Genomic DNA, 25,910 nt, shown 5'->3' with positions numbered 1-25,910 from the left:
ATAGGCTAAAAAGACTATACATTAGGCACGTATCAGTGCTCGTACATCGTCTGGGAAAGGCCCTCCACAATTCCCGGTTGGAGGCTGTTCTTGCCTTCCCCATTCAAGGATATCACCCGGTTTGTTAGTTCGTTATCGGTGTCATGAAAGTATAGTTGCATGAACCGTGGTTGTTTCCCGATCGAAGGGTGGCAGGAGTGAGCCGATATTATGGTGGTTTTGTCCGCCTAGTCTGAAGCAGTAAGGTGCTCCAACTTTGTTAATAGCATTGTCGACTTTGCCACCCATGGATGTGAATGCGTATATAGTGTTGTACGACCGGATAAGCCTTCTAAATTCGGCCGAATGTGTGCCACCCACGGGATCCAGTAATTCTTTTAATAATTTTGGAGGCTCTTTGAGTATTGTGAGTTTTACCTTCCCCTTTTGGCAGCATATATTGAATTTTGGTCTGGCCATTTTTGGGGGTCTCGCCTACGGATTCCTCCTTCCAGACAACGACGTCACAAAACTCACAGAGTTAGGTAGGGCCTCCGAAGCTCCATGCTGTTAAATATTTCCCTGCTAAGTTTGCAGCATTAATTTAATTTAGACAGGGCGTATTTCGTTTGCTCTTCGTGGTGGTTACATTTCACGGTTTTTCACTACTTACAGTAGAGTAGGAAGCAGTTTATATAGGCGTAAATGCTTAAAGGAATTGGGGCTTACTTGTAGGTAAGATGACCGCTGGGGTTGTGCTCTCCAGAGATGTGTACTCAGAGGATGTAGTTGAGGGGCCTGAATGTTTCCCGGAAATAATTTTAAACTACCGTTATATATACATTAGTTCAGTAGATCAGTTTGTAAGTAAGCGCATTGGAAAAGGTAATACCTGGTGAGGTTTTTCCACAGCTTGAAGGTTCTGTTGTGTGGTAGCTGCTGTCTGTCGGGCATTGGCGGGGGTTTCCTGGTAGTTTGGCCTTGCGTGGTCAGCCTATTTGGCGATGCCTGTTTAATTTAACGCGTTGGTAGAAAACACATTTACTGTATGCCTCTCTTCAGTTACGGTTTTTACCAAAATGCTGGGGAAAAAAGAAGGGTGTACCTGCAGGTTTATTCCTGGTAGATGATTTAGGCGGTTCCTGAGTTGTAGGCACTGAGGTTAGGTCTGCGACACCTGCTTTGTTGTGGTTTCAAGTTAATGTGAAAACGTTTTATGAACTGCGTATGCGGATAGTCATGTAGAATTATAACTTAGTTCACCTGGTTCGTTTACGTGTGCGTTGGGAACCCCCGCCGTCTCAGTAGCACAGGTAACATGTTTGGAAGCAGCTGGAGTTATTCCAATGCATGGATGGCCTCTCTTACGTGGCCTGTATTCGGCCTCATCACCGCCTTTGTTTGAACTGTTTGCAATGCTGGATGGGTTTATTGCATTTGCTTCTGAGTTGCTGCCAGCGGTTTGCGTAGGCGGCGGGAGGTTTGCGTTCGGAGTTGATTGACCGGCTACCAAGGGGAATCTTGGTTCAGTTTCCATATTGCCCGCTGGTATGTCAGATAGGGTACCTGTTTGGCAGGGTATGTTTAGTATGTGCTGGAATTGGTATAAGTACCTCTGAGGGGAGGGGAGAAAACTTGTGGAATAACCGTACTTGTTTTTTTGGCGGAAATGACTGCCTTATGGGTTACGGTGCTTGGGCTGGAGGAATTAGGGCCATCTGACGTCCTGTTCTTTCGTGGGCGGCCTCTTTTACGATAACTATGCTCCATTTCTTCCTAATAATGCAAGTCATTCATTTTTTTCATTGGTAAAGTCAAACAATTTTTCACTGTAAAAGCAATGCTAACAAACTATGTTTCCTCCCAAACATAGAAAGAGAAAAGAAAAACCACACAACAAAATTGAGACCATTGTTAGAAGAACTTGAAATTGTACACCAACTGTCATTTTACCATTTAAATTTGATTCGGCAGAACAACCCTAGGTTATCATTCTAGACTATCATTTGATGGATCAACATCATCTAAAATAACAATAATACGACATAGCAAAGGAAAGTAAATTAAATACTCAATCTGCAGGATAAAAACCGAAAGTAGGATCATCCAATTTTATTAGAAATCAAGTTGATAAACGGTCTCTAAATTAGTAATTAACAGTCATGGTTTACCGTCATCAATAGTTGCTCGTTATTGTTTCCGTATTCCGCTACTCTGATTGTCCACAACTTTTGGTCTTCTCGTGTTTACTGCACATTGGACAACAATCTTTGTGTTAGAAAGTGAGAGAATTCGGACAATAGAGAAAACCCAAAACTAAGTTTGATATCAATATAATATTGTGTAATACCATCACACTGGGCGTATTAAATAGTAAAGAATAGAGTATATGAGAATAATAAGAGGGACTGGTAATGGTAGTTGGGAACTATATCGGCAGCCAAATAATCGCGTTCGTTGTCAGCAGCTATTTACATTTACTACCCAAATACCCAACCACCCTATATATGGCTCCAAGGTATACATACTCGTATTATTAAAAGACTATCGTAAAATGATGAATTAACGCACCGTAGACAATGCCACATATTATAGGTTGAATTACACGGGTCACAAACCTAGTTATAATCATTCAAATAGTGAGACCAATTGAACCATTTATATGGTCAAATGTGACCATTTTAGACCATTGTCTCAAAAACTTTTGCCTTTGACATGATACGTGCTTAGGGTCAATCTTAATACCAAGTAGGGTAAGCTACTGAGTAAACTATTACTCCTATTATAACTGAGTCACATAAATAGGGAATCAATACTTTTCTCAGAATCAGAATCTCTATGTATGGATTTATTGAGTTATTAAATCCAGACAAATGAATATGGGGCCGATGCACTATGATTGTATTATACAGACACCAAAGTCTCACGAAAAAACTAACATGTAGTACTTGTACGTGCTACTCATTGCTACACCATTACTCCGTGTAATAACATCATAACAGTAAATAACTCAGACATGACTCCGGTGAGAAAGAAACACACTCTTGGACTCTTATTCCTTGAATAAATTAATACTGGTTTGAGACGGATATGTACGTCTTATCTTAATATTGTCTAATAAATAGATGATGTACTCTTCAGTTTTCATTACTACATACTTCATATTGTTAACAAAATACAACTCACCACCTATCTAAATAAAAACCAAGTTATAAAGAAATTAAATTTACATCTCAGCATCTCCCTCTCATGCGTGAGTTCCTTCTTAAATTCAATACTAACAAACAACAAAATTGAGGCCATTGTTAGAGGAACTTGAAACTGTACACATACTCAATATGAATAGTCTCTGTGACGATCAATAACGGGTTACCAATATTTCACCGCGGTACCACCTTTACGAGTAAATCAAGGTACGATAAAATAACGCGATAGTTAAATTAGTAACAACCCAAAAAGTCCAACGGACGGTTAAATGGAATTGAACAAATTGAACACCTACAAAATCATGGTACGATAAAATAACGCAATAGTTAAATTAGTAACAATCAAAACAGTCCAACAGACGGTTATACAGAATTGAACGAAGTGAATACCTCCAAGGGTGAATAACGTAGCATTGAAGGCATGGAAAAATTGAGACGTTGAAAGCGGGGTGAGAATGAAACAAAAGGGATGTGAACAGAGAATGAATTTGGGAATGCGATAAACTAACAAATTTATTCATATAATAGCATGACTACGGTTTAGGAAGACAAACGGTGCCAGCCATATGTAATCAATACGTATTCAATTTAACATTTACTGAACACATTAAAGAGGAATATGAAAAGATGGAACTAATAAACCGGTACCTGACACCCTCGACATTCCGTAGCCACCAAGGCCATGAAGGGCAATCGGGAATAACCCGTGGCATATCGGCCGGCGAGATGGGGATTTCCAGCAGGGTAGTCGGCCGACGAGATGGGGCGATTGATTGGCTCGTCCCTGTCAGATAAGGCGGTTTAATATGGGTGGTGGGTGGGGTGTTTCGGTGGACGGACAGCGTTACCATTCGCCGGTGACCGGGTAAGCTATTGGCGCTTGGTATCCGGCCATACCAACGACGGGAAGGAGAATCATAGGTATAATACGGGGTGCATAGGTTTGATAATTAGGGTGGGATTAATGGGATTGTTGTCAAATGATGGAGGTGGCAATATTTGGGCAGACGTGGCTTTTCTTAAGCCTACATGGATTTGTCTATGTGGCCTTTATGATTCATTTTAGATTAGGCTTTTAATAGTATTATATAGATAACAGTTTCTTAAAAGATTTTATTACGGTTCTTGATGTTATATAACGGTCGCGTGTTATTTGTACAACCGCGGTATATATTTAACAACCGTCGTTACAATAACGGTCCCGTGTTTTTATTTAAAAACGGTAATTGCATTATTTGACCGTTATTGAAGGTCTTATTTGGCGTAGTGCCCCTTAAAAGGAACCTCATTCCCGAAGTTCAACTCATCGCCTTCCAGATCTCGAAAGTATACCCTAAGCCAAGGTGACTAACAACTCAACCCGACAAGAACCACTATAACCATATCCCTAGAGTTCACCCCTAACATGCAACCCAACCTCCCATGCCGACTTATCATCATCATCCGCTCCTCTTGCGAATATAACTATCAAAACACAACTCCATCACGAGTCACCATCCAAGTGTTAACAATCGAATAGATACATAGATACAACCTACTACATCCATTATACCAAACAAATATAACACTACTACTTCTTCCATACCCAAGAATCACCATCCACATACGAATCAACATAACTCATATCTTCATAACAAGACAACAACTAAATTACTCAACAAATGATTAAATCACTTAAACAACAAATAAATTACTTAAAAGATGAAGTTTTTAACATTTTCACGCGCGACATTACTCTTCCCCTCTTAAAAGGAACTTCATCCCCGAAGTTCGCCTCTAAAATGGTGTACTCACAATAAAACAAAACAAGACTGGCATGCATCCACGTGAACATATAAGATGAAAGCCAACCACACAAGGATGAATCTGTCATGCCCAAGAATACTACTTGGTTTACACAGAAATTGAAAGGTAACCACATAGAACGACAATTACTGCATACTTTCTAGATACAACTCATACACAAGTAGAGAGCATAAAGGTAATCATCAATGATCCTAATAACAACATATGGCTCTACAAAATACCCCCATGATCCCATGTCAAAGAAGCAAAACGGTCTTCATGTACATACAGGGGCACTCGACCGAGTTAGCCGTACTCGATCGAGTACAGAGCAAGGTACTCGATCGAGTTATACATACTCGATTGAGTATGTTCAGGTCAGAATGTTCAATATATGCAACATACATGATACTCGGTCGAGTTCAGGGTACTCGGTCGAGTATCTCCAAATCAGAATGCTCCCTAATTCAGTCGAATGCCACATCCAACAAAGAAATATGCAAAGTTTTGGGGTTTTATTCCAGACATCATTATGCTTATATACAAGGTCTAAAAATCCGGTCACGGGTATGACCTTATGGCCGATTTCATCACCAAATAAAATCCAAAGACCGCAATAAAAGATAAAAATCCAACACAAGTCTAACGATGCAACGTGAAATAAAAGAACGGTCACTCAAGGGTCACCGCCAAAGCCCTCTTCCATCTCGTCGTCGCCTCCAGTTCCTGAACCAGCTCCTGATGTGCTTGCTCCAACCCCTCCTCCAGTGGCAGCTGACCGTGGGTCTTCTCCGCTCCTCCACGGTGCAAGGCATCCATAATCATAGCTCTCTAGGGGCTCCCCGCGTGGTCATATCCACCCCGTAACATACATCTATCATTCCCTACTTCACGGCACCATATCGGGTGAGCCAAGTTAGTACCCACACCCTGAATATAAGCCATCTCATGTAGGTTCCGGAACACTAAAGTATTCGACACCCGCTCCTTGAGCTCACTCACCTGCATCTAGGTGGCCAAAAGAAGTCAGGTAGCCGGGGTACTGACACTTAGGTGGTCCCTGTTGGACGAACTGTGACCCTCCAACCACCTCCCTAGCTCTCAGGGGTCCTCTACCCTCCCTAGGCACCTGTTCCTCCCTCCTAGCATGGTCTCCCCCAACCGGCTCTGGCATCTCCTCAAGAAGGTCATAAAATGATCAAGTAGGTCTGGTGAGGAAGGTCAGCCTCCTCACTATCAAGGTCATCCTCCGCCAAAGGCTTGGTAACAGGAAGGTGGGTCGTGTCAAGTACTCTCATCCAGCTCCTACTCCTCACCCTTCAAGCTAGACCTCCACCCTACAACACTCGCAACCACTTATGATGTATGAAGTAGTTCCTATCCAAGGTCGGGACAACCGGACACATATGTTTGAGGGCACGTGAAGCCTCAAAGTTTGTCAATCTCTCAACCAAACGGGTGACGATAGCGCCGCAACTAATATGACAAGTCGAAAACTTAGCCATCAAATCTGAGCTAGCATACACTATCGCAGGGGCACTACAAGCGAAACGCTTCTCTCGGGTGGAGTTAAGATAAGAGATCAACATCATAACCACGTGTGAGTTCAGGTTACTCACATATTTCCTCCCATACAACAAACAAGTCAAAGATCAGAGGAAAATCTTCAAGGTCATATGCTGAACATCATTAATTTGCATAGCACTAGAGGTAGGGGCAGCTCTACCAGTGAGCAAGGGTAGGTAATTACTAGCTCCGCACTCAGTAGGGACATCGCTAAGATACCCCTTCTTAAACCGGGCAAGTCTCAGGTGGTCAGCAAACAGGTCAAGAGTTAGGTTAAAACTGGTGTTCATCAACCTAAAACTCACCATCTTCCCAGCTACATCATAAGAAAAGGAGCTCATGAACTCAAGAGTTAGAAAAGCATAAGAATGCTTCCTCAACCTATACAAACCCTCCAAACCCAAAATCTCGAAGATATATATGTCGGACATCAACCTCAATCTTCAGCTCTTCCAACACACCCACATTTATACACCTTATTGGTTTCAAGGAGCGACCCAGCAAATTCTCAAAGGCTTCGTTTTGCTTGATGTCAGCGAAAATTACCATCGGATATTGGGGTACCGGTGGTACTACATGCCCTTGACTTCCCTCTCCTAACTCCTCCGCGGCGGCCGTGTTGGCTCTAGTTCTCTTGCTCGGGGGTCGTTTGGCAGCTGCTCTCAGCATCTGTATTAACATAGTTTGCCAAACATCGGGTCTTACAAACTTAAAGTGGAAAGTTTCAAATATTATATATGCAAAACACGAGGCTTAAGATAAATTTCCTTCACAAAACATGTAAAATTTGAAGGCAAACATGATCTTACTAATTTCCTTTACTCTTTGCATATCATAAGAGATGGATTAAAATCTCAAAATACTGTGGGGTAATATCCGTATAATACCCTTAAAATTTAGGACTATAACGCAAATTTTATATGTGATTATTGTCATAAAACAAAATTACAAGAGAAAAACGATAAAGCATAAGAATTAACCTCGGGTCCTTTGAAATGCGGCCTAAGATAGAAATCAACGTAGATTTCCTCCTAATCGTTGCACCCAAGACCGTCTGAGACTATACCCTTGTGCTAGAATGTATTCTCTAATTGCCTTGCAATATTGAGAGAATTGTTGTGAGTTTTGCTAGATGTGAGATCTAGGTTTTTCAGAGAAAAATGCTCTCAAAAACCCTAGTTTATTTGCAAATGAAATGCTTAGGTTACAAAAGAGAGAGAGCCTCTCTTTTGTTTGTTCATTCGGCCAGCCGTGAGCCATGGGGGGGAAATGGGCTTTCATTTCCTCTTAATTTTAACTCGTGGTCCGGCTCGAAAATGCTAAATGTATATGACGCGATTTTATTATAAATCGTCATCGGTTATCGGTTATTAAAACATCAACTAATAACACGGATTAGTTGAAATATTAATACATGTCCGACAAAGACAATATTGTATAATTAATTCAATATACATCAATTAAATATAATCGTTTATATTTAATTTACGAATTAACCGCTTAATTCGTCTTAGCCATTATTATTTAATCCGTATTAAATAATCATCTCAACATCGCGTTTGACTAATTATTAGTCAATGACTCCGACTAACTGCTTATTCAACTTTGGCATCAACATGACTGTATTTTCATACCGTCACATCTCTCAAACGTATCCTATAGGTGTGACTTTTAGGGACCAGTTGATCACCGCCATCTGTATGACAATAACGTCAAACTTATCTAGCAAGCCAACCGTTATTGATAAACGTGGACCAACTGATAATAATACAAAAGTATACCCTTTGATCCTTTTAGAGATTTAAATGTTATTGCACTAACTGTAGAGGACACCAGCCCCAACAAGCTCCCACTTGTCCGTACAAGTGTATGTGTAATAACGTTATCCGCACTAACTGGAGGACACAGCTCCAACAAACTCCCACTTGTCCGTACAAGTGTATGTGCGATAACCGGTTCTCATATTCATTTAAAAATTTCTCCCACTCAATGTAAAACAATTTGCAGATCCGGATCCGCAAAGGTCGTATTTTACAATCGATCTGTATCAAGAGTGGTTTCCCCGACTAGAGAGTAACTTAACGATAAAACGACGAATTCGTATTCGAGCATGGCCATGCATTTCGATTCTGACTCCTCGAGTGGCCCCGAGAAATATCGAGTACCTGATAAAGGCTGAATATTTCCTTCAACTCGACTCCTTCCGATCTAAGCACAACATGAAATGACCCGGAAAAAAATCTACTTGGCCCCCTGTTACGGATGACCGTGAGAAAGAAACCAAAGTCACCCAAAATCCGCCTTAGTCTCAAGAGACAGTCGATAGTCAAAAGAATCGACTCTTAGGATCACCATGGAGGTCCTATCCACGACCGGGCACCGAATGTTATAAAACATTTAGGACTCCACGTCGATGTCACAATTGTGTCCTACGAGATATCCGTATAACTCGCCTCTGTGATTGGTCAGTCAAACGTTTGACTTATGGCTCGTTGAACCCACCATCAACCAACGTCACAAAATAATTGCCTGAGTTATCAAATCACGTGGGCAATTAAGGACCAAAATATAATGTTTGTTCATTTCACTTTGTGGTGTTCAAAAATGTCGTACAAATCCACATGAAAAACAAAATATATAAATATCAAAACGATGATGTCGTGTAGAGTACAAAAGAGAATGAATCTAATCCATAAAAGAGTACTACAACTCAGGAACATGTTTAATTCCCATGGAATTAACATGCCCTTCATGCTTATCTTGTCGTAATGGTTTAGTGAGAGGATCTGCTATGTTGTCATCTGTAGCAATCTTTTCTATCACTACCTCCTTTTGCTCCACGTAATCTCGGATTAGATGAGCTTTTCGTTGTACATGTCTAGACTTGTTACTAGACTTTGGCTCCTTAGCTTGGAAGATGGCACCTCTATTGTCGCAATAGATGGTGATCGGGTCATTCGAACTAGGCACTACAGATAGTCCTTGTAAGAATTGACGCATCCATATCGCTTCCTTTGCAGCTTCAGACGCGGCATAGTACTCGGACTCAGTCGTAGAATCTGCTTTGTAACACTTTGTTTGGAACTCTTCCACCGATCGCAGCGCCATTAAGAGTAAAAACGAATCCAGACTGAGATTTCGAGTCATCTCGATCCGTTTGGAAGCTAGCATCTGCGTAACCGGTTGCGCATAGCTTTTGTTCGCCTCCATAAGTCAATGCCCAAGCTTTAGTCCTCCGTAGGTACTTAAGAATGTTCTTGACGACCATCCAATGTGATTCACCCGGATGCTTTGTTGGAATCGACTTGTCATACTCAATGCATATGCCACGTCCGGACGTGTGCATATCATGGCATACATGATTGATCCTATAGCCGAGGCATAAGGAATCCGTGTCATGCGCTCTTTCTCTTCCGGTGTCTCTGGTGCCTGAGACTTGCTCAAATGCACCCCTGAAGCCATAGGAAGAAACCCCTTTTTGGAGTTAGTCATGCTGAATCTCTCTAGGATCTTGTCTATGTAAGACTCCTGACTGAGAGATAACATCCGACGTGATCTATCTCGATAGATACGGATGCCCAAAATTCTTTGTGCCTCACCCAGATCTTTCATCTGGAAATGGTTCTTCAACCATACTTTTACCGAAGTTAAGAGAGGTATGTCATTCCCATCGTGAGTATGTCATCGACATACAATATTAGGAAGACAATCTTGCTCCCACTCGACTTGATATATAGACATGGTTCCTCGACCGATCGAGTAAATCCATTTTCTTTTATCACTTGGTCGAAACGATGATTCCAACTCCTAGAAGCTTGCTAAAGTCCATAAATGGAACGCTTAAGCTTGCATACTTTCTTAGGATGTTCAGGATCGATGAAACCTTCGGGTTGTACCATGTACAACTCTTCCTCCAAAAAACCGTTTAAGAAGGCGGTTTTCACATCCATCTGCCAAATTTCATAGTCATGAAAAGCGGCAATCGCTAAGATAATCCGAATGGAACGCAGCATGACTACGGGTGCAAAAATTTCATCGTAGTGCAAACCTGGCACTTGGGTGAAACCTTTAGCACCTAGTCGTGCTTTATATATATCTTGTTGACCTTCCACAGAATGCTTTATCTTGTAAAGCCATTTGCATTGAAGGGGACGAACCTTAGCAGGTAAGTCAACAAGATCCCATACGTTGTTCTCATACATGGAGTCCATCTCGGATTGCATGGCCTCAAGCCATAGCTTTGAGTCGAATCGGTCATGGCACCTTTATAGGTTGCGGGTTCACTACTCGTTAAGAGTAGAATGTCATCTATGTCATGTTCCTCGACCATACCAATGTATCTGTCCGGAGGAATAGAGACTCTTCCCGACCTCCTAGGTTCCTCAGGAATATTTACCGCAGCCGGGATTGAAGGAATTGGTTCCTCCAATGGTTGCTCGGTATTTGGTTGAACCTCCGATGACTCGAAGGTTCTATCACTCTTTGCATTCTCGAGAAATTCCTTCTCTAAGAATGTCGCACTAGCCGCAACAAATACACGTTGTTCGGTTGGCGAATAAAAGTAATGACCTAGTGTTCCTTTAGGATAACCTATAAAGTATGTCTTGACCGATCGCGGGCCGAGCTTATCCTCGTGTCTCCACTTGACATAAGCCTCGCAGCCCCAAACCCGTATAAAGGACAAGTTAGGGACCGTTCCCTTCCATAGTTCATATGGAGTCTTGTCAACAGCTTTAGACGGACTTCGGTTAAGTATTAGAGCAAATGACGAAAAGAGCATAACCCCACAATGAGTCAGGCAACACGGTGTGACTCATCATGGATCGAACCATATCAAGTAGTGTTCGATTTCTCCGTTCGGACACACCATTCAACTGAGGTGTTCCAGGTGGAGTTAACTGTAAGGCAATCCCACAGTCTTTGAGGTGTTGATCAAACTCGTGAGAAAGATACTCGCCACCACGGTCTGAGCGCAGTGTTTTAATCTTTCTACCCAGTAGGTTCTGTACCCGATTCTGGTATTCCTTGAATTTCTCAAAGGATTCACTTTTGTGCTTCATTAAGTAGACATAGCCATATCTACTTAAATCATCCGTGAAAGTGATGAAATACCTATAGCCTTCTCGTGCGGTGATTGACATAGGTCCACACACATCCGTATGTATGAGTCCTAATAGGTCAGCAGCGCGCATTCCAACACCTTTGAAGGAAATTCGAGTCATCTTACCGATGAGACATGATTCACACGTGCCAAATGATTGAAAATCAAAGGCCGAGATAGCTCCATTTTTGATGAGCTGTTTGACGCGTTTCTCATTAATGTGTCCCATACGGCGATTGCCATAGGTATGTTTGATCTTTGTCACCGACCTTTAACTTCTTATTCATTACGTGTAATATTTCGGTGGTCTGATCTAAAACATAAATTCCGTTAATGGAGACTGCCTTGCCATAAATCATATCGTGTAATGAGAAAATGCAAGAATTATTCTCTATTACAAATGAAAAACCAAGTTTGTCAAGTGCAGAAACTGAAATAATGTTTTTAGAAAGACTGGGTACATAATATCAGTTATATAAAAATAACTCAAATCCGCTAGGAAGCTGGATCACATATGTTCCCCTTGAGACGGCAGCCACTCGTGCTCCATTCCCAACACGCAGGTCCACCTCACCCTTTACGAGGGGTTCGATGTTTCGGAGCCCCTGCACATGATTACACAGATGAGAACCACAACCAGTATCTAGTACCCAAGTTCCGTAACTTGCGTGGTTAATCTCAATCATATGAATAAAAGAAGAAGAAGAAGAAGACATACCAACAGGTTTAACGCGACCTGGTTTTATGTCCTCATGGTAAACAGGACATGTACGCCTCCAATGCCCAGTCTTGTGGCAGTGATGGCATTCCATGTTTTCGGTCTTGCTCTTTGTCGCGCCTGATGAGTTGCTCGACTCACCAGGCCCACTCTTACCTGATTCCGACTTCTTAAACTTCGGTTTGCCTACCGCTAGGTCTGCCTGAGCTTTGCCCTTACCCTTGCCCTTGTTTGATACAACGAGAACATCCTGTTTCAAGCTCCCACCGAACTTCATGTCCTTCTCGGTCTGTACGAGAAGGAAGTGTAGTTCATGAGGACTTTTCTTCAAATCATTCATATAGTAATTCGCTCTAAAGAGCGCAAAACCATCGTGGAGTGAATGAAGCATGCGGTCAATCACGATGTTCTCGCTGATTTTACAATCAAGCGCCTCCAGTCTCTCGACATTCTCAATCATGCTGAGAATGTGTGGGCTAACCGGTTGGCCCTTCTGGAGTCTCGCATCAAAGAAGCGAGTGGTGTGCTCATAGGTCACGATTCTCGGTGCTTTCGAGAATTCCTTGGTGAGCGTGGTGAAAATCTTGTTTGCACCTTGGGCTATGAAGCGTTTCTGCAATTTGGATTCCATTGCAAAAATGAGTACGTTTTTAATCGCACCCGCTTCCATGACGAAGTCGCTATACTTGGAGACCTCGTTAACTCGAGCCGTGGGGCCTGGGGCTGGTGGGAGGGGCTCGGTCGATATTTGAGCTTCCCGTCGCCAGGTGGCGCATTCCGTAATGCCGCCTCCCATTCCGCGAAGTTTGATCCATCATTCTTCGCCTCTAGACCGATTCATCCGATTCATGAAGATCCGAAGCCAGGACTCACGGTCCAATGTGGCACTTGGCATTGGGTCATCGATGATGCCAGCCATTATGTTATTAGCAGTTTAAAAATCGTGATCTACGCTGAAAAAGAAAGGAAAACAAAAACGAAATAAGCAACTCATCGAGGTGATTTAAGTCTATTTAAAATTCATTTTAATCGTGTAGACTCATTGCACTTGCATAATTGATCTCCCTCAAGAATAATACAAGTGATCCCAAGACTCAATTTCCGTAAATTGATAAGCCAACTGTTTAGCTAGTTCTTCCGTAAGAACTCTTGGTCGATAGATTTCCGTAAATCCTATCTATAGTCCACCATAATCACAGGATCGTACGAGTGACCATAGTGTTGAGATAAAATAAGTCAATCAGTTCCAACTTACCCGACGTAGAAGGGGTCATGTTATGCCTACCGACGAAGAAGGGATTCATTGGAGTTTGACCTATAAAGACTATTCTCAATTTTTGGTTATACGAGGAAGATCCCATCATCTTAGTTATAATTCATTTTAAGTGAACGAATAACTAGCATTACGTGAATGAATTAACTTAGGTGATGGCTTAAAATGATCGTGTGACATAAGAATGTCATAGAAAACTAACGCGTGACCTCTATATGAGTCAGTTTTCATGCAATTATTAGGTGGTTTGGTTTTTAGGCGGAAAATGATGCAATCTATCGTTACGGAAAAATAAAAGAATGCAAAAACGTAAATAAAAATTCCTAGTGTGGCCTATCCTAGTAAAAAGAACATAATACAACTTTGGAATCCACCGTTGGACCCGAGAAGCTTGTCTTGATGTTCCATCTTTGTCCATGCAGCGGGAGTGAGCATCCGATCTCCATCTTTGGTCTTCTCAAAATTACAATTAAAATTTACAAGAATAAACCTATTTACATTCTAAATAAGAATTGTAATTACAAGGAAAAAATCAAAACGGAGATACAAGATCTCAAAATACAACCAAGACCGTGTTCCACCATTACGGTAACACGTTCTACTAAGGCCACACTAAGTTACAACCGTTTGTAAAAATAAATAAATACGTAATAAAAGCATTCAAAACATTCAAAAACGATAAATAAAATGCATCAACTAAAAACAAATTCATTCGTGACATAATTCCGTAATTATGTTAAATTTATCCAAACCACCTTTTAACAATTAAAATTATGTGACAAAACGGCTTCTATCAACTTAATTTTAATTCATGATAATCCGTTACTTTAAATCGCTTTAAAATAACTAAATGGTACGTGAGTGAACCGTTTCACTATCAAGCGAATGCACAACATCCGTATTGTGCACATTTAGGCCGAAAAAAAAAAAATTAAAACAAAAATTTTTTTTTTCTTCACGTCTGACCGTGAACAGTACCACAAAAAATTTTTTTTTTTTTTTTTAATTCATGCTGCTGATGCCGAGAGCACAAAAGAACAAAAAAAATTTGCGGCTCAAAACATGAGCATCAACAAGCCAAAACAACATCGATTTGATAAAAACCAATTGCGATTTCACCTATTCCGTATAGAAATGAATTTACAATTGATAAATCTTTAACATATTTCAATGAATATCGATTACAAAAATAATATGCAAAGATCAAATCGAAAACAAAACAAACAACAACCAAAACCGTGTATACTAGGCACGGTTTCCAAGACACAAAACCGCAACAGCCAAAAAAAAAAAAATTCTGCCGTGAAAAAAAATTGCTGCCGCACGTCTTTTTTATGCACAAAATTATCGATTCAAATTCGTTTGATGAAAATCACAAAGAAAAATTTACGTGGCCTCGCTCTGATACCACTTGTGGGATAATATCCGTATAATACCCTTAAAATTTAGGACTATAACGCAAATTTTATATGTGATTATTGTCATAAAACAAAATTACAAGAGAAAAACGATAAAGCATAAGAATTAACCTCGGGTCCTTTGAAATGCGGCCTAAGATAGAAATCAACGTAGATTTCCTCCTAATCGTTGCACCCAAGACCGTCTGAGACTATACTCTTGTGCTAGAATGTATTCTCTAATTGCCTTGCAATATTGAGAGAATTGTTGTGAGTTTTGCTAGATGTGAGATCTAGGTTTTTCAGAGAAAAATGCTCTCAAAAACCCTAGTTTATTTGCAAATGAAATGCTTAGGTTACAAAAGAGAGAGAGCCTCTCTTTTGTTTGTTCATTCGGCCACCCGTGAGCCATGGGGGAAATGGGCTTTCATTTCCTCTTAATTTTAACTCGTGGTCCTAAAACAAAATGCTAAATGTATATGACGCGATTTTATTATAAATCGTCATCGGTTATCGGTTATTAAAACATCAACTAATAACACGGATTAGTTGAAATATTAATACATGTCCGACAAAGACAATATTGTATAATTAATTCAATATACATCAATTAAATATAATCGTTTATATTTAATTTACGAATTAACCGCTTAATTCGTCTTAGCCATTATTATTTAATCCGTATTAAATAATCATCTCAACATCGCGTTTGACTAATTATTAGTCAATGACTCCGACTAACTGCTTATTCAACTTTGGCATCAACATGACTGTATTTTCATACCGTCACATCTCTCAAACGTATCCTATAGGTGTGACTTTTAGGGACCAGTTGATCACCGCCATCTGTATGACAATAACGTCAAACTTATCTAGCAAGCCAACCGTTATTGATAAACGTGGACCAACTGATAATAATACAAAAGTATACCCTTTGATCCTTTTAGAGATTTAAATGTTATTGCACTAACTGTAGAGGACACCAGCCCCAACAAATACAAAGTTTGGGCAAGTTCTAGAAAGAATCGGGGGTTGATTTTTTTTTTATCAAAATTTAGCTCAATAGTTCGACTTTTGTAGCAAAATTGGGACAAAGTTTCAAACTTGTATACTCAAAAGATGGAGTTTTAAGATGAATTTTCGAGGAGAAATAACCAAAATCAAGCACTAAATATGATAACAATAGCATCCCTTATCCTTTTTTAACCTTTAAAGATGGATTAAGATGACACAAATCGAATTTTAGGGGTAAACCCTAGAAAATTCGGGTTGAATGTTACAACAATTGGGTTCAAATTTGTAGTTTTTAGCATCAATAACAAGGATTCGAGAGGGTTTTTATCAAAATCCAACAATTATATCATAATCTTAAGGGATAAAATCAAAATTCGAGAAAATTAAATCACTACCATTTGCTTCTAATTGCATCAAAATCAAAAGAAGGTAGTGAAATTACCTTGAATTAGTTTGCAAAATCGAATAAGGTGGATGAACTAGAACGATTTGGAAGAAGAAAAGCACAAATTTGGCACCAAGGTTTTGTAAGGAGTAAAGTTTATAAGGGATTTAGGTGAAGAAAAAATAAATAAGGTGTAAAGAATGAGGAAGATTGAAGATATAAGTCCCGAAAAATTTTAGAGAGCCCGTGTTCTGAAACAGCGACACTCGATCGAGTGTCTGAGGTACTCGATCGAGTATCCTATACTCGATCGAGTTAGAGGTGCTCGGTCGAGTTTTGATGTTTAACATAACTGTCAGCTATTCTGTTTCCAATGTACTCGATAGAGTGACCTTCGTAGTTGGATGAGTAAGGTCTATTCGGCCGAGTACTCCCACGTACTCGGTCGAGTAAGTAAAAAATGACCAATGGCTGATCATGGATTAATTGGTCGTTCCTCCAAAACAACATATTGCTCGGAGTCCAAGGCATACTTAGAATTCGTCACTAGTTATCCCCTATACTAGTAATATCAAATACTTATCACTTGCATATTACAAAAGTATCGCAAACAATACATTATAACACTACTCTATTACGTTCCATATTACATACGAATCTACTATCACGTACCTTAGCCCACATATCTACCCATAGCGGCAACGGTGTTCTATCTTATTCACACTCATATCTAATCCTACAAGGATAACATGCTTATACTATTTATCAAACACTACAAACATGTAAACCAGCAATCAAACATACATTCCACCACATATCTACACACATGCTTCTAATGCATCCTACTTGTCCCATCCACATACTCACACACACAATTATAAAAGCGATCACGCACCACATACGCTATCAACTACATGTGGCATTACCTATATATATATATATATATATATATATATCTTGCACATCACACATATTTCATACAATCCCCGACTCGATACCCCAATTCGAAGTGGCTGACTTAAGCATATTGGGGCCAGGATTTTGGAATGAGGGCACCTTCTCACCCAAAATCAAATACAAAGGGGCTCCCAACATACATACACCAGGTTCATTTTATTTGACTCTCTACGTTCATTATGTTCATTGATTACAGGTTCCAAAATCGTCGCTCTGATACCACTTTGTAAAACCCCCCATCAACCAAGGAGCCTTAACAAAACCTTCCCTGGTAGATACGGGCGTTACTATCTCGGTTGCCCGAGGAATAGCATATCATAACGTCAATAAAAGAACTATCAAAGTTAATTACAAGCTTTAACTCAACAAAAGAAAAGATACAACTGATAAAATAAAACAACTACGGTGAGACTAATCCATGCCAAGACTCGGTAAAAGACACGTCCCTCCAACTCACCCAGACAAACTCCATATATCAGACCTACTAAGACTGACTGCTCACCATCATGGATCACCGAAGACATATAACAAGAAGGAAACACGGACAAAAACACACAAGGTAAGTAACCAAAGATTACCGAATAAGACACAGTACAACACAAGCATGAGCCTCCAACTCCGGTAATTAACCAATCAATTAACTAACACGAAGCTATAGTTCTACCAGATTGCCAATCACAACCAAGAATTTACACCGCCAAAGAGGACCGCAACCTTACCACCTAAGTCCCGCTTAAAACCATAGAGCGAAAACACAAGGACCATTAATGTGCACATCCCCTTGTGACGGGAACTACAAAAAGCGGAACAAGAGCGTGAAGCCATTCCCGAAGATGACTCCACTCATCTATGGACACACCCCGAACATACACAATCATACTACCACACAATCAGGATTACCACGCAATACACACAACCACTAATCAACAATACTGAGTAGGATAACCTACTTTTAGCAATCAGCAGCCAACATCGCATACATCCATATGAAGGTAAGGCAACCTCCACCAACACCTATCACAACTAGTAGGAAACCCCTATACATTACTAACAACCATGACCATATATCCGAAACTACGGATGATGATGACGACTTACCTAAGCCTAGCATTCCGGCGACAAGACTGCAACCCGACTCGAGCCTCTGTCCTCATGGTGTCTCCAAGTGTGAGGGATCCCAAAAGGTTGAAATATGGTAAGGGAGAACAAGTGTCGTCGATCTAGGTTTAAGAGAAATGAATATGAAAACTGATTTGGGTTTTGTGGACATGGGCCACGGGGGCGCTTGGGAAACAAGCGTTTGCATTTGTGGAGTCACTACCAATTTATTGTGGAAAATTGGAAACCGTTCGAATACCTCGTGCCATGTCAAGACACAAAGTAGTGACATGAACACCAAGAACTCGTTACCCTTAGCATTCTATGTCTAGAATGACTCTCGTGGATGCCAATGAACACGGATGTTCACAGAGATCTGGAGTAAGGGGTGAGGGTACGTATTAGGAAGGTCTTTTGATCGAACTCCTAATCCCGCCCGCCTCGATAGTGGCCTCTACTAATGATTAGGGAAGTTATTCATACTCAATATATTGTCGATTATATGCATGCAATGCAACATCCATAGATTAATCCTAACATGTGAGAATTAACTAAGTCGGTAGACACGTAATTTAGCATACAATTAATGTCAAAGTCGGGATTTAAGTTCAATTACATGTGAAGGCATACAAGGAAATATAATAAAGAAAATTACAATAATAATACAATAAAGAAAAATACAATAATTACATTGGGTTAATTGATTTATGTTGAAAATACTTCTAAAACGGATAATTTGAGAAAGAAATAAACGAATTAACGAATAGGAATTAGGGTGATAATACGAATAGTAGTTAATTGAATACGTAATTAAGTTAAGGCAACACGGGAATTCAGAGACAGAAATCAACCAGAACAGGCAGCAGAGCCGCGCCTCGAGAAGAGGCGCAGATTCTTGCGTCGTTCTCTTAACGGCTTAAACTCGCTCTCCGGCCGAATTGCAAGTCGTTAATGTTCGTTGGTGATTTTAAGGCTTGATTATGCTATTTGCCTCGGATAAAAGTGATTAGCAGATTATTTACATATGATTAAGGGTCATAAAAGCAATAAACATGGATGAAACTAATTAAAATGAATTAATACACGATAAAAGGGATTAATTAACAAATTAATGAATTAAACAAATTAATTAGGTTAAACAGGTTATTAATGACGAATTAATGATGGTGACGATAAACAAAAGGTGGGAATATGTCAATGATGAATTCCAGAGACTCAATATTGATGAATCGAACCTTTAAAGAACGAATTTGATTTTGATGACGAAAACCCGCAAATATGAATTACTTGGGATTTAAGTCGGGAATTTATGATGAATTTAAATACTAATAACGATGAATATATTACATGTTAGAATTATTATTCTTAAATCGTCATATGAACAATGAACAATTGAAGAAAGAAATAAAACAATCGAATCATCAAAGGACGAAGGAAGAAGAAATGAAGCACTCACTGCGACAGCCTCACGAAGAGGCGCAGCAGGTGCTGCGTCCCTTCGAAGAGGCACAACAGTTGCTGCGTCCTTTCTCGATGGTCATCTTCTGGTAATTCGTAAAAAAGGATTTAAAGCATGGTTTTATAAATCGGTTTTATAAATACTTTCGACATAAACCTTACATTATGATTACAATAAATAAATAACAATAATAAAATAGGGATTATACACCCTCAGACTTACATGTTTGACGAAACGAGATGAACTAAGTATACATTTAGTGATGCTCGACTCGAATGTAGACGAAAGTGCCCTCGTAAGAGGAAATTAAACAGATTAATTAATGTTGATTATTGTGGAGTTTCTCAAATTGGTCGGTCATGCAAAACGAGGCTGGAACTCAGAAAGATCCGAGCTTACGTGGTCGAATGTTCAAGCACGTAGACGCCAAAAAGTAAGAACGTGGTCTAAAATGTAAAGGGAGAAGAGAAGGGCGGACACTCGCGTGAGAAATATGTGAGACCGAAGGTCTCTATTTATACTAATCACGCGAAGGAAATAGGGTTTTCGGAGAAACTTTGGAAGTGAATCTCGAAAAGATATGAAAAGATACTAAAAATACGCAGAAAAGGACTTGGGAAGAGGCGCAGTAGGCACTGCGTCTCTTGGAAGAGGCGCGCAGCGATTCTTTGCGTCCTTTCCCAAGTGGTTTCCCCTATGGAAGAAAGATTTCCGTGTTTAGGTTATGGAATAACGGATTTATCTTGTTTTCCTTAATATTTTGTGTGAATATTACGGGAAATTATTTGCCAGAGATTAAAAGATTTATAATTTATGGAATAGAAATATCTGGAACATTCCAGAACATTCTGACTCGGTTTCAGAAAATGAAGACGGTTTTATGACCCGGACTCCAAATATACTCTCATTACTGCCAAAACGACCGTATCGGCACGTAGATGGCAATTAAGAGGTAGACATAAATGTTTGAGCGATCACTTGATGATAAACTTACGAACTGTCACAAATCGTTCTGCGTACCAAACATGCGGCCCAATCATCACCGGGTGGTTTGCTGGAGGTGGAGAAATGAGGTATCTACAGAGCCCCCACTTTGACTGAGGCTTGGACAAGGCGAAAGTCAAAGTATAGCCATCAGGTCAATCGAAGATTACAACCTGACGACTATGGCGAAGCAAGGCGGCTCAAGGGGTCTGAGCCAAGGACCTATCGTCGGGAATATTTTAGAGTCTGTCGACTATCGGGGAGGGTCGTTTAATGTCCATTAGACTACGTGAGGAGGCTCGCCAGCCATAAGAAGAGACCATATCTGAAATTCCTTGAAAACTCCAGGGAAAACAAAATGCGATATTGGCAGAAGACAGCAGGACACAGTCTGGAACTGCTGGGAGAAATCTGCTTGTGTTCGGCCTCAAACAAACTTCAAAAGGATTTGGGGTCGATGTTGATCTCCATGTCTCGAGAGGGAATGACTGTCGGTCGTGAACTCTCGCTGGGGGAACACAATCGGGAACTAATCTCCATGTCTCGAGAGGGAATGTCAATCCGTGTACTCTCGCTGGGGGAACATAATCGGGAACTGATCTCCATGTCTCGAGAGGGAATGTCTATCCGTGTACTCTCGCTGGGGGAACAGAATAAAGGCGTGTCGAAACACCTGTCAAAGAATATTCGCTCGTTGTGGCAAGCGAGGTCTTGAAGAAAAATAAGGAGATAATTTGTTGTTGGCTTGGAAGATGTGGATCCGGGCGAAGAATATACGTCAAACGGACCAAATATACGATATAGCATCAAGGAAGAGGCGCACCAAAGATGGGCCCACAAAATAACTAACTCATAACGAATTTTTGAAAATTCGTATGAAGGGAGGCTGAGGAAGAGGCGCAGCAAGAGCTGCATCCCTTGGAAGAGGCGCAGCACCTGCTGTGTCTATTCCTGGATGTGGCAATTCTGCGTAAAAACCCGATGAAACAGAGGGTTCATTTCATTTGTTTGAAACATAATTCCTCGATTTATCTCTCAAATTCCAACCATTTCCGTCAAAATTTGATCCAAAAGCTTGCATTTTCCATGACTAATCGAGGTATGTGTATCAATCTTGCATTTATCTTTTGTATTTGTTCAAATGGGATCGACAAAATTAGGGTTTTCGGCCCTAATTAGTCGAAAATTTGGGGCTTTTCCCCCAAACGACTTTGCCTTGTAAAATTGACTTCGTAAATGGCCAACTGGTAGTATAAGGATCATAACCATGTATTTGTTTCGAATTTTCGTTAAGTTTTGAGCATTTGAATGAAATTGTGACGGTTTCACAGCTAAACCGTAAATCACTTCGAAAATAGCCTTAGGATTGCCCATTTGCGACGAAACTTGATATTTGAAATCCTTGTGTGATGGGTAAACTTCCTACCATCTCGGAATTTTGGTTTGTGATGGCTTTTCAGGACACTTTCTAGGGCATAATCGCCGTTATAACGAAATGCTGTCAAAATTCCGACTCGAACCCATGACTAGGCTTCCACTTAGGCTTGACTTGACCCAAATTACCACATAATCAGACAGGTTTGTGGGAAAATTGCCAAAGATGGCGAGAAAAGAGCGATTTTATGGCTCCAAAATCCCCTAATCAAGGCTTGTCGTCACTTGACGCGGCCTAAATTTACTTTAATTTTGCAGGTGATGAGGCTTCTACATCTGGGAGAGATCCAATGGACGTGGACACTGCTGTTGACCCTTCTCAAGTGCTTGAGGAGGCGTTGGAGGAGGCTTTCACCGCTGCGGTGATGGCTGCTGAGGACGAGGTCCCCGAGGAGGAGGTTGCTGAGGAGGAGGAGGTCCCGAGACGGGCCAACATTGGATGGGGTGGTCGCCAGCTGAGGGGAGCACCTGCGTGGGCTGAGACCTGGGACAGTAGGCACCTGCTTTGGGCTGCGGAGGGTCACCTATCCTACAGGACGGTGTAGAGCTTGGTAAATAGGATTCATAACTCTTCATTCATCTTCTTTCATTTCTGTTTGTCAGTCCTTTTCTTCTTCATTCGATCTAAAGATAACTTTTGTTTCAAATCAACATAGGAGGCTGGGAACATCAGGTCGTTCTCGGGCTACACGACGGCGATGGGGTGCTACGAGAGGCTGTCGGCTGAGGAGCGAGCCATGATCGAGCGAGGAGCGTTCGGCGCCTTGGTGCAGGCTTGGAGGGATATTGAGAGGAGGAAGTTTCGGGTTAACCTCAGTCTCGTCCGAGCCTTCTTGGACCGGTTTTGGGACACGACCTCCACGTTTCACATGCCTTTTGGTGAGGTGGGGGTCACGTTGGAGGACTACGGTATGATTTCTGGTCTGTCTTACGGGACTGATGTGGTGGAGTGGCCGGAGACAGCTATGAGGGTTGACTCGGCAGAGGCTAGGAGGCTGATCGGCTGGAACTTGGCGCCGAAGGCGGCTGCGGTACCTGGCTTGGTACCTAGTTCTTACGTGTGGGACTACTTCGCGGGGAAGACCCTGGCGTCGGTGGGGATCGAGGGGAGGGAGACGGCTCCTCCTCCCTGTACTGCGGAGCAGTGAGTCCGCTTGTGGCTCTGGTAGTTCTTGTCTTCGATTTACCTCGGAGACAAGAGGGATAGGCTTTCGACGAAGCTTCTTCCTTTTCTTTCTGACCTGAGCAACCTAGGCCGTTGGGACTGGGTCACTGCTGGTTTTGCGGTCCTCATCCGCTTCATGAGGGCCATGGTTCGTCCGGAGTTGATGGAGAAGGGGACTTCTCCTGCTGCTGTCGGCCCTGGACTGTTGTTGGAGGTATGAACCTTCACTTCTTCTCATGAAAGATCATTTCCTTTTCTTGTCAAATCACGAGGGATCGTTATTGATTATCTTGATTCTGAGGGCGTGTGTACTCCTACTTTCCGGGCCTCGCGTCCAAGAGGACGGAGCTGGTGGAGAAGGCCTATCCCATTGTGAGGGATTGGTGATGTATCGCACGAGGAGTCAGCGTTCCTTCCACGACGTTTGTCGGCGGGAGGTGAACGCTCTTCAGCTGGACGGTGTGAGTATTTCACCTTACATTTGTCTGTTTCTCTCCCTTTACTTTTAGAACTGATCATAAGAATGACCCTTCGTTTGCTTCTTCTAATGGGTGCCCAGACCTTGGGAGGAGTACGCTGGTGCTCCTCCTTTCGTGGCTGAGGTCCTTCGACCTAGGAGCTCGAGCCGGCTACTGTTGAGGACGTCGATGGGTTCTGTGTGGTACTTGGGTGAGCGCTTGGCTCGTCAGTGCTCTCGGGACGTCTTGACGGTTCCCATCGATCCTCCTCGGACGATGTTTAGGGAGCCTTCTGAGGCTGACCTAGCTGGCGTCGGTGGCGATGCCCTCCTTCTTCCTGGCGAGGACTACTCGACGTTTCTCTACGGGAGGTTGGCGTACTGGCCGGTTGTGGTAAGTGCTTTATCCTCTTTCATTTTTGATTGTTTGAGAATACGATGAAGGATCATCGGTTAACGGAAATCACTTGACTTCGCAGGAGGTCGAGGCGGCGGGCATCGAGCCCCCAGAGTACCCCGAGACCCTTGAGTACACCGACACGACGGGGATGACGACGATCTCCGAGCTACGTGACTTTGACCTGGCGGTGAGAGATGCTGGCCTGGACGAGTGGCAGCATCTGATTCGGAGGGTGAGTCTTCTAACTCGTATAGTTTTGTGTAAGAACACATTTGCTCAGGTTTGTCCAATCGCTAAGAATTTTTCTTTTGAAATGTAGGTTGCGCCATCCCGGTTCGTGGCTTTGTGGAGGGTAGCCAACCGCTACGGCTGCGACGTCGAGGCACTTGTCGGTGGCCGAGGACGTCAGGTATGAACCTTCCGTTTACTTTATTTTTGAATTTTCTAATCTTCCTTTATGTTTGGAGTGATTGACATGAGCCAGTTTTGTTGTTTGCAGAGAGAGCGTGAGCTGGAGCGAGAGCTCGCCCAGTCCCGGGAGGAGACGACTCGCCTACTGAGGGAGCTCGAGGTCCGCGACGCCGAGGTTGCTGCTCTCGAGGCGAGAGTTGCTGAGCTAGAGGGCGACCAGAAGTAGCTTCCGTGTTGCTTCTTGTTTTTTTTTTTTTTTTTGTACATTTATACATTTTAGGACCCACCTTTGGACATTTCGGTCTTATTTTGGGGCTCAAGCCCCCAGTTTGGTGCACATATTCCTTTTTGTTGTATATATGATGGCCTGAGTGCCTTTGCTGCTGGGTTGCTTTGTTTATACCTGCAGGTTAGCTTTGGACAGATTTGGCAGATGACGGTTTACGCCGTCATGCTGCCGAAATTTATACAGAAATCACGTAGAACATATATTGATACATATGGCCTAAATTAGCGCAAAACAAATGACTCGAAAATGCAAAAAATGAACAGAAATGAAAATGCAAAAATTTGGTCGGAAATTATCGGACGGTAGGGAGGGTTATCCCCTAAAAAAAAGAAAAAATAAAAACATATAAGTTTGAAATGAAGAGTGAAATGATTCCCCAAAAAGAAAAAGTAAAAAGAAATGTATAAGTTGGAAAAATGATATAATTGAATTAAATACAAAATGTATAGATTTGAAAAAAGAATAAATTAAATTAAATTGGTGAAATGATTCCCCAAAAAAGAAAATTAAAAGAAATGTACAAGTGTGCTAAAATGACGAAAATATCGATATTGTCTCGAGATGCGCATCCACGCAATTAGGAAACCCGGAAGTATGGCAACCTGAAGCATTTACCAAAATAATAACCCGTATGAATAGGAAATTATTCGTTAAGGAATTTAGGAAAGATCCAACGCGGAAAATCACAGAAAGAGTGCTGAGGAAGAGGCGCAGCAAGAGCTGCGTCCCTTCGAAGAGGCGCAGCACCTGCTGCGCCTGTTCCTTAGTGCGTCCGTTCTGACGGATTTTAGGAAACAGCTTTTAGTATAAATAGAGACGTCGAGGAAGGTTT

This window comes from Silene latifolia, chromosome 4, assembly GCF_048544455.1.
Source record: "Silene latifolia isolate original U9 population chromosome 4, ASM4854445v1, whole genome shotgun sequence".
Classification (NCBI taxonomy): Eukaryota; Viridiplantae; Streptophyta; class Magnoliopsida; order Caryophyllales; family Caryophyllaceae; genus Silene; species Silene latifolia.
Note: the sequence above shows the minus strand (reverse complement) of the source record.